Here is a 7,295-nt window from a genome sequence, read left to right as displayed (position 1 = left end):
ATGGCTCACTTTGTCACTTTTGGAAACGTGCTAATTTCTTACATGTGTGTGTGTGAGGGTGTGAATTCACAAACTGTGATTCTCTCTGGCTTGTTTGCCGCAGCTTTTATCATGTGGATTGATGAACTGATTTTAAAGGAATGAATCTGCCGAGCAGAGACGCTTCGGTGATGTAAGTGTTTGACTCCGGTTCTTTCCAGCGGGAACAATGAAGAAGCTCTCCTTCAGCGTTTTGGTTTCACCCTGACTTTCTGCATCGCCTCAAATGCACTCTGAGGTGTTTTTTTCACATGTGCTTGGAAAGATGATAGAAAATCACTCAGGTTGTATTGAGTGGGCGGAGGTGAGTTTTCGTGAAACGGCTGTGTGAGAGGTGCTTGTTTTCCCACAAGTCTTCAGGGGATTCCCCTCTCCTTTCTCTGCTGTAAACCAGCATCACCACACCGCTGATGGACGTCTCTGTTTGGCAGGTGCTCATATACTTGGCGCCTACTGTTGCCCACAGCGATGAGGCTGTCAGGGCAGAATGCCTTCCAAGAGTTCAGGGGAACATTATATTTCACATTATCTCAGAACAATAGGTCATTTCCTGCTCGCTGCAGGCCAGAGAGGCTGATCAGGGGCTGCCAAGCCCCAGGAAGGGAGCACAGACTGCAGGAGAAGTTGGCGTCTAAAAGGGGGGGAACTGTATGAAGTTGATGAATTGTTGGGTAGGTGGTTCCAGAGTGGGTGCAAGCTGAACTAACCTGCCAGTTAGTGTGAGCAGGAACAGCCACAGAGTGTATTTCAGGTCTGATTTGAACAGAAACACGTGTCCATAACTTCAGCGCCAGTTTGACTGTTTTTTTAACCAGACTGCAAGGGGGTGGAGGTGGGGGTTGGGCTCTGTGGATAGAAATGTCAGTTTCTCAGTCCAGACTAAAATGTCTCATGAACTATTGAATAAATTGCTATTATATTTGGTTCAGATATTCATGGTACCCAGTGGATGAATCCTACTGACTTTTCCTCTTGCACCACCTTGAGGTTGACATTTGTGATTTTGAGTGAAATATGTCAACAACTGGATGGATTTTCAGTTCCAGTTGGGATGCATTGTAAAAACTTTGGTGATTATTAACATTTAATCTATCACGCTCATCAGGTCAAAAGTTTTTTATTTCATATACCTATCCACTAAATATCATCATCCTCCTATTGTTTTGACGGGAACGTCACCACGGTGTTCATACAGTAAGAGCGTTTAAACTCTGAAGTGACCCGGCACCCAGCTGATCTGTGGACATGAAATACCTCAACTATACCTGACTGGAAAGATCATGTTGCATAAAACCGCAGAGCAACCATTAAACTACAGAAAGTAGAAGGATCCAACTCTAGAGGGCCGGACAAATCATAAACTGAGTGATTCCTTAAGTTTTAAGTATAAGAATAAGATAAAGAGAAAATCTTAAATACTATAGTGACTATTTTAAAGAAACCTTAAGACTCAAATCTTAACTTAAGGTGTTCTGTGCAACCAGGTCCTCCATGTTAACATCATCATTGTGGGAATGTTAGCATGCTGATGCTAACATTTAGTACAGCCTCACAAAGCCAGCAGCATGGTTGTGGACTCTCAGTCTTGTTTTAGCCTTAATTGTTTGGAGGGTGTTAAGCAACTGCAAACATTTTTGCAGCAGCTGGGCAAGTTGGCAAATCTCACAAATTTCAACTCTGTGGTTACATGAAAACCAACTGGGAGTCAGTCGTGTCACTGGGTCACTGTCGACCCCACCCAGATCCATCTAATTATTTAGCGCAGGTGCCAAATGCTTCGCAAACCTCTGGAAATACCTTTTCGCTGAGCGCCCTTTCTCTCTCACCCACATCTTTCTTTGGGTTGCGTAACTGCTCTTGTGTTGTATTATTGAAACGTTTGGCTCTGATTAGTGCAGCAGATGAAACAGCTAAATGCTAATGTGTGATTTCCCAGGGGGCCGCCCAGCTTCATGGACTGCAGGTGTTTGTCGGGGGAGGAGGAGGGTTTTTAAAGTGCATCAATGCCAATTATGCCCAGCGTTGTTTGTATTTTCTGTTACTCTTTGGGGCAGGTAAACACTCCTCTCTTGCTTCTGAGGTATTTTTGAGGTGGCTGCAGATGCCCAGTGCAGTTCATATCGAACCCCTCCCCCGCCCTTTGCACATGAGGTGTGTGAGCTGTTAAAACCAGTCAGGCATTAAATATGAGAAATGTTGTGAGCACCACAGTCTCTCCTTGGCTCTGCTCTGGCGAATAACGTGGTATTGATTATCTTGATGGACACAAACCCTCCCACGTATCAGCACTAGGTCACAGATCCATTGTTTTCTCCTCAGTAATATCTGTGATACCTGAGCATTCATTTCAACATCTGAACATCACAGGTCAAAGGTCATTCTGCTTTACATTTCTGTTTAAAGATGTTTTTACAGCTCTGGGCTCAGGCGGAGCACTGAAGGCTTCCAGCTGTATGATATCATGTGAGCAAACTCGGCTGCCTTCAGGATCATGGATTCAGGGTCCAAGGTGTATAACTCTCTTTCACCGTCCTGTTTCACTCTGCCACTCCTTTTTTCAATCCCTCCATCTCCATCCTTCTGGGACGGACTGTTCTTTTTTCTGCTGTGCTGAGCAGGCAGCAGCGCCGAGCCTCCCGGCTTCCCTTCTCTTCTCCTTCATTTAATTTTTTCTACAGTACATCGCCGCAGATTTATCACCTCGTGCCGTATTCTCCCAAAAGCGTCGGAAAAGGAGGGGAATTATTCCTGGGTCCTGACAGTGGGGGGCCTCAGGCTGGGGGTGAGGAGAGATGGTGTGTGAAGAAGGAAGGGAAATGGAAGAAGGAAAGTGGATGCTTGAGACGGGGTCTGAAAAATGTGACTCATGTAAACGCTGCCGAGGAGGAAAAAAGGGGGGATGAGTATAATTGATTCTGACGACCGACCTGAGTTGGATGGCGGTCTTCCCCAGGGGGGGAGACGGTGAGCGGATTCCAGCCAGAGTCATTGTAGTGGGGGAAGGGGACGAGATGGAGGTGGAGATGGAGGTGTGGAGAATATCTTTCTCTCTCTGTTTCACACACACACACACACATGTTGTCACAGGTCACTTTTAGGGACTTACATTAATTTCCTGGAGACACACCATATACCTAAACACTTCTTACCTAACCCGAACCTTAACCTCACCCTGACCTTAACCACTGACCCAAAAATCCACACAGCTTAATTGTCCCCAATTAACTGGTCTGTAGTCTTTGTCCCCAAAAATACTCTATGACCTACACACACACATTCAAATCACCATGTAATCCAACACATCCGCTTGAGTCCAGGATCCAGACCAGCCCTCCTTTACCTACTCAATCTTTACTTAACAGCACACCATGTTACATATGCATGAGCTAATTAAGCTATCAAATCACAGACTTCCCCACCTGTCTGTTTTTTTTGTCTTAATTGAAGGTGGGAGATAAACGATTTGATGGATTAAGACGAGGCCTTGGCTCTTAAATCAGACTCTCTTTTTCTCATTCACACAGTTGTGTGCAGGAGAACTCTCTTCCTCTTATCAGTCCACGCCCACGGCTCCTTGGAGCCAGACTAAATAAATGAATTACTGATTCAGATGCCTGCTTACTTGCTAACCTTGTTAGCTTTTGCACTCCAGCAAACAGAAAGCTCCTTGTTTGTGTGTGTGTGTGTCTGGAATGATTGTATTGATGATTGTTATATCTGTGTATGTGTGTGTGTGTATGCATATATGAGGGGTCCATTTGTCCTCCAGCAGGCCTGATTCATTAACCTTATGTGTAAGACTGCTCAGTAAATGTAGGTTACTGCTCAGGCAGACGTAATTCCCCAAAGGCAAAGAGCGGCATTAGCATCCAGTTATCTCGTCACATTCCCCCGGAGCGAACATGACTCCAGAAAGATGCTCTCTGTCTCGTTTGAATTCTGCTGGACACCCACACATACACACTCGTACACTACCGCACACACAGGTAGCAGAAATAGAAGCTGATGCGAGCGTAGAGGAATGAGCACAGGAGAGGGGTAAAATAGGCCCATCATGATCGGATAAAGATTTCGTCTTAGGCGATTTTTATCAGCTCCTGACGGTGCTGTGCAGATGTTTCAAACTCAAGGTGAGCCACCCTTGATTTTATTTACTCGTCAGTCAAGGAGAAACACAGGATCAGACAGAATCAGACCTTTATCCTGCCAGATCCAAAGCCTCTACGCTGAGTATATTGAGGCTCAGAGACTTTGAGTTATATGAGAAGAGAGGAGAGGATTGGAACAGATGGCAAGAGTCCCCCTGGGCGAACGGCGCCTACCCCACTGCACACTGGGAGCTCTTGACCATCTGGACCAAAAGCAATGAGCAGCATCCCCTCAGCGGATTCTCCATTGAAGAGACATGGAAAAGGAGAGGCAGGCTCACTCGAAGCAATGTCACCAACATACTGTCCATCGGTTCCAGTCCTGACGTGTCCCACATACACACCGGGGAGGTAGAGTGATCAGATCTGTTGCTCTTCTTGTACAGGAATGAATGAAGTACATGTTGTGTGGGAGGCTGAAATTAAAATGCATGTGTCAACCCTTTCCCCGACTATTTCTGGCATTTCACACACACACAATTGTGGAGAAAATGCGCTTTTCATAGATGCAGGGAGGGTGGAGATCTCTCTGATACTCTGTGAGCCGTCCATCCTTCCATGTAAGCACTTGCTGGAGTGGTCGGTTAAACTTGCTCCTATGGCAGAAATAATGTCTCTCCTACAAATCAGAGGCATGTTTTTGATTTGGCTCGATTAGCCATGCGGTCATCTCTCATGATGAAGCGCATCAGACTGTTGGAAATCAGACTGGAAATGGAAAAGAGGAGAGGAAACCAGCTACTAAGCACCTAGCTTCTTTAGTCCAAGGTTTGTGTGTTTTTGCTTTTAATTGAATCCAAATTTACATGATGGCTACTGGCTGGAGCAAGATACAAGTTTCTCTTACTTTGTTCAACAGATTTTGGTATATGATGAACAAGTCAGCGGCACACTGTGAACAAACCACTAAAGAAATTATGGAAAATTAAGAAGCAAGACTAATGGAAGCTCTGCTGCTGATGCAGCTGCTTATGTCATGATCTCAACAATAATAATACAGTGACCTCCTCGGGTTAGTTTAGTTTAGAACTAAACCAGAAGCATTCTAGGAAATGATAGAGTGCTGCAGGGGTGACAACCGTAAAATGAGCTCTGTGGGAAACAGATACTTAACATGTTTTTTTTTTTTTGGTCATCAAGATAATCTTGAACACCACTTTATGATTTTTGAGGCCTAAACACAATCGCAAGATTGAGGACGCCTCTCCCACAGAAACCTTTCCTCTTACAAAGTTAGTGACAGTTTGCAAAAGCGCGAGTACAAACACATGAGGCTGTAAAGGTGGACAGGTGAGTAGATCGGTTTTCATGTTTGGTGTGATGTTGTTTAACGTCTCCGACAACCTCTGTAGTCTCATTTAGACACTTGTTAGCAACCGGCCTTTTTAACAGACGTCAAAGCTTAAAGAAAACATGACTGAGGTATTTACTGACATATTTCATGTCTTAGAATAAAACGTGACGATGTCTTGAGCTTGTGTTACCCACAGACATTTTTTCAGCCATCTAACCAAAAACTTGTTCCAAAAACCCACAGACGTCAGGATGAGGGAACCAGAGGAGCTAAAATGCTAACTCATTTCTGAAAAGAGGAATATAGGTGGAGTATAATTACAAGAGTTATTTCATTCAGATCCTTCAGATTTGATTTGATCACTCAAAGGTGGACATGGCTTCACAAATACTTAGAGATGGATATAAAGTTGTAGAGGACTGTTGGCCTCCACCCATACCTCCTTCTCCCAGGTTGTTAGAACAGGAGGAGGAAGAAGGGAGGAATTAATAAACTGGACCTCAGGCACGTCCCGTGTCAAGTCCTCTAGTCTTCGGTCAAGTGCTGTATTATGTGATGTAATTGTGTTGAATGCCAGCTTTCCAAAATCACATCTGATTGGAAAAGTGTATATATATGGCACAGGATTACTGGGAGGATATGTGTTTAATTTCTCTGTGTCTTTTATAAACAGTGTCAGTGGCATCACAGGTGGTTTTCTGTGTGTATGTGATGGTAAAAGTGAAGTACAGCGTTTCACAAGCCTAATGATTCTTTAACTGAGGTCCCCTGGAAGGTTCTGGACTGTTATTATCTGTTTTATGACTTTTTAAAAAAGATTTCACCAGACTGTTATCTCTACATGCACATTCTACAAATAATTCAACACTACACTGACAACAACGAACCTTTGTTTCCTGAAACAAAGTTTTATATATGGGGATCCCAATACGTGATTATGGGGGTAACACTTCCCCCAGTGGTTACTCTTTGCTCTTTGTCTCTTTCCTCATGAAACTGACACAAGCAGTGAATGTGAATCCAGTGTTGCAGTGATGTACCTGCACCTCCTCATCCTCCCGAGGTGTCCCCTTCTCTGCTCCATTTAGAGCCACAGCCTGGCTCGGATCGATGCCTCTCTCCAGCCGCCCGTCATCAATTATTAACCTGATCAGCCCTGCTGCTCATTAGATGACTAATCTAGGGGGGTGAGGAGAGACGGGACGCTTTGAAACCTGAGACCGAGAGGCAGCGGAGAAGGGAAGGGAAGGGAAGGGCGGATCACATCTCCAGATCGAGGGAAAGATGGAGGGAGAGTTCATAGATGTGGGATTACCGATTTGTACATCTAAGTCCTGACATCCAGGAGGGTTTATAAATCTTTGATGAAACCATAGAATCACTTTGATGAATGTGCACACGTATCACCAACATATTGCACGTGCTGACGGAAGCTTCACGGGTGTTAGTGTATTAAGACAGACTGGCAACAGAGCGTGCATCAAAAGTGAGAAGTGAGAAGGTGGGAGTGGAGCCAGCAGATTGCATGTTGCACTCTCATTACACCCCACCTAAGTCGCTCTGGAGACCATCTCTGGTCAGTGCGGGTCACATTTTTACTGTCCCATAAATCTCCCACTGCTTTCTCCCAGTGACGCCAGTGTTGTTATTTCAAGTCTCCCTGCATGTTGTTTAGCGGTCTAGTTTCCACCCTGCTCTGTCTGCACATATGGGGTTGAATGAAAGAGAAAGAGAGAGAGCACATGCAAAAGCTAAACAGGTACACACACAAAGTCAATGCATCTCCTCTGACATACGTAGATCAACATGTCCGA

This window comes from Seriola lalandi, unplaced genomic scaffold (assembly GCF_002814215.2).
Source record: "Seriola lalandi dorsalis isolate HSWRI2012SDOR001 ecotype SW California unplaced genomic scaffold, Sedor1 jcf7180002054378, whole genome shotgun sequence".
In the NCBI taxonomy this organism is placed as follows: Eukaryota; Metazoa; Chordata; class Actinopteri; order Carangiformes; family Carangidae; genus Seriola; species Seriola lalandi.
The sequence above is the reverse complement of the archived record's forward strand: the minus strand, read 5'-3'. Positions refer to the sequence as shown.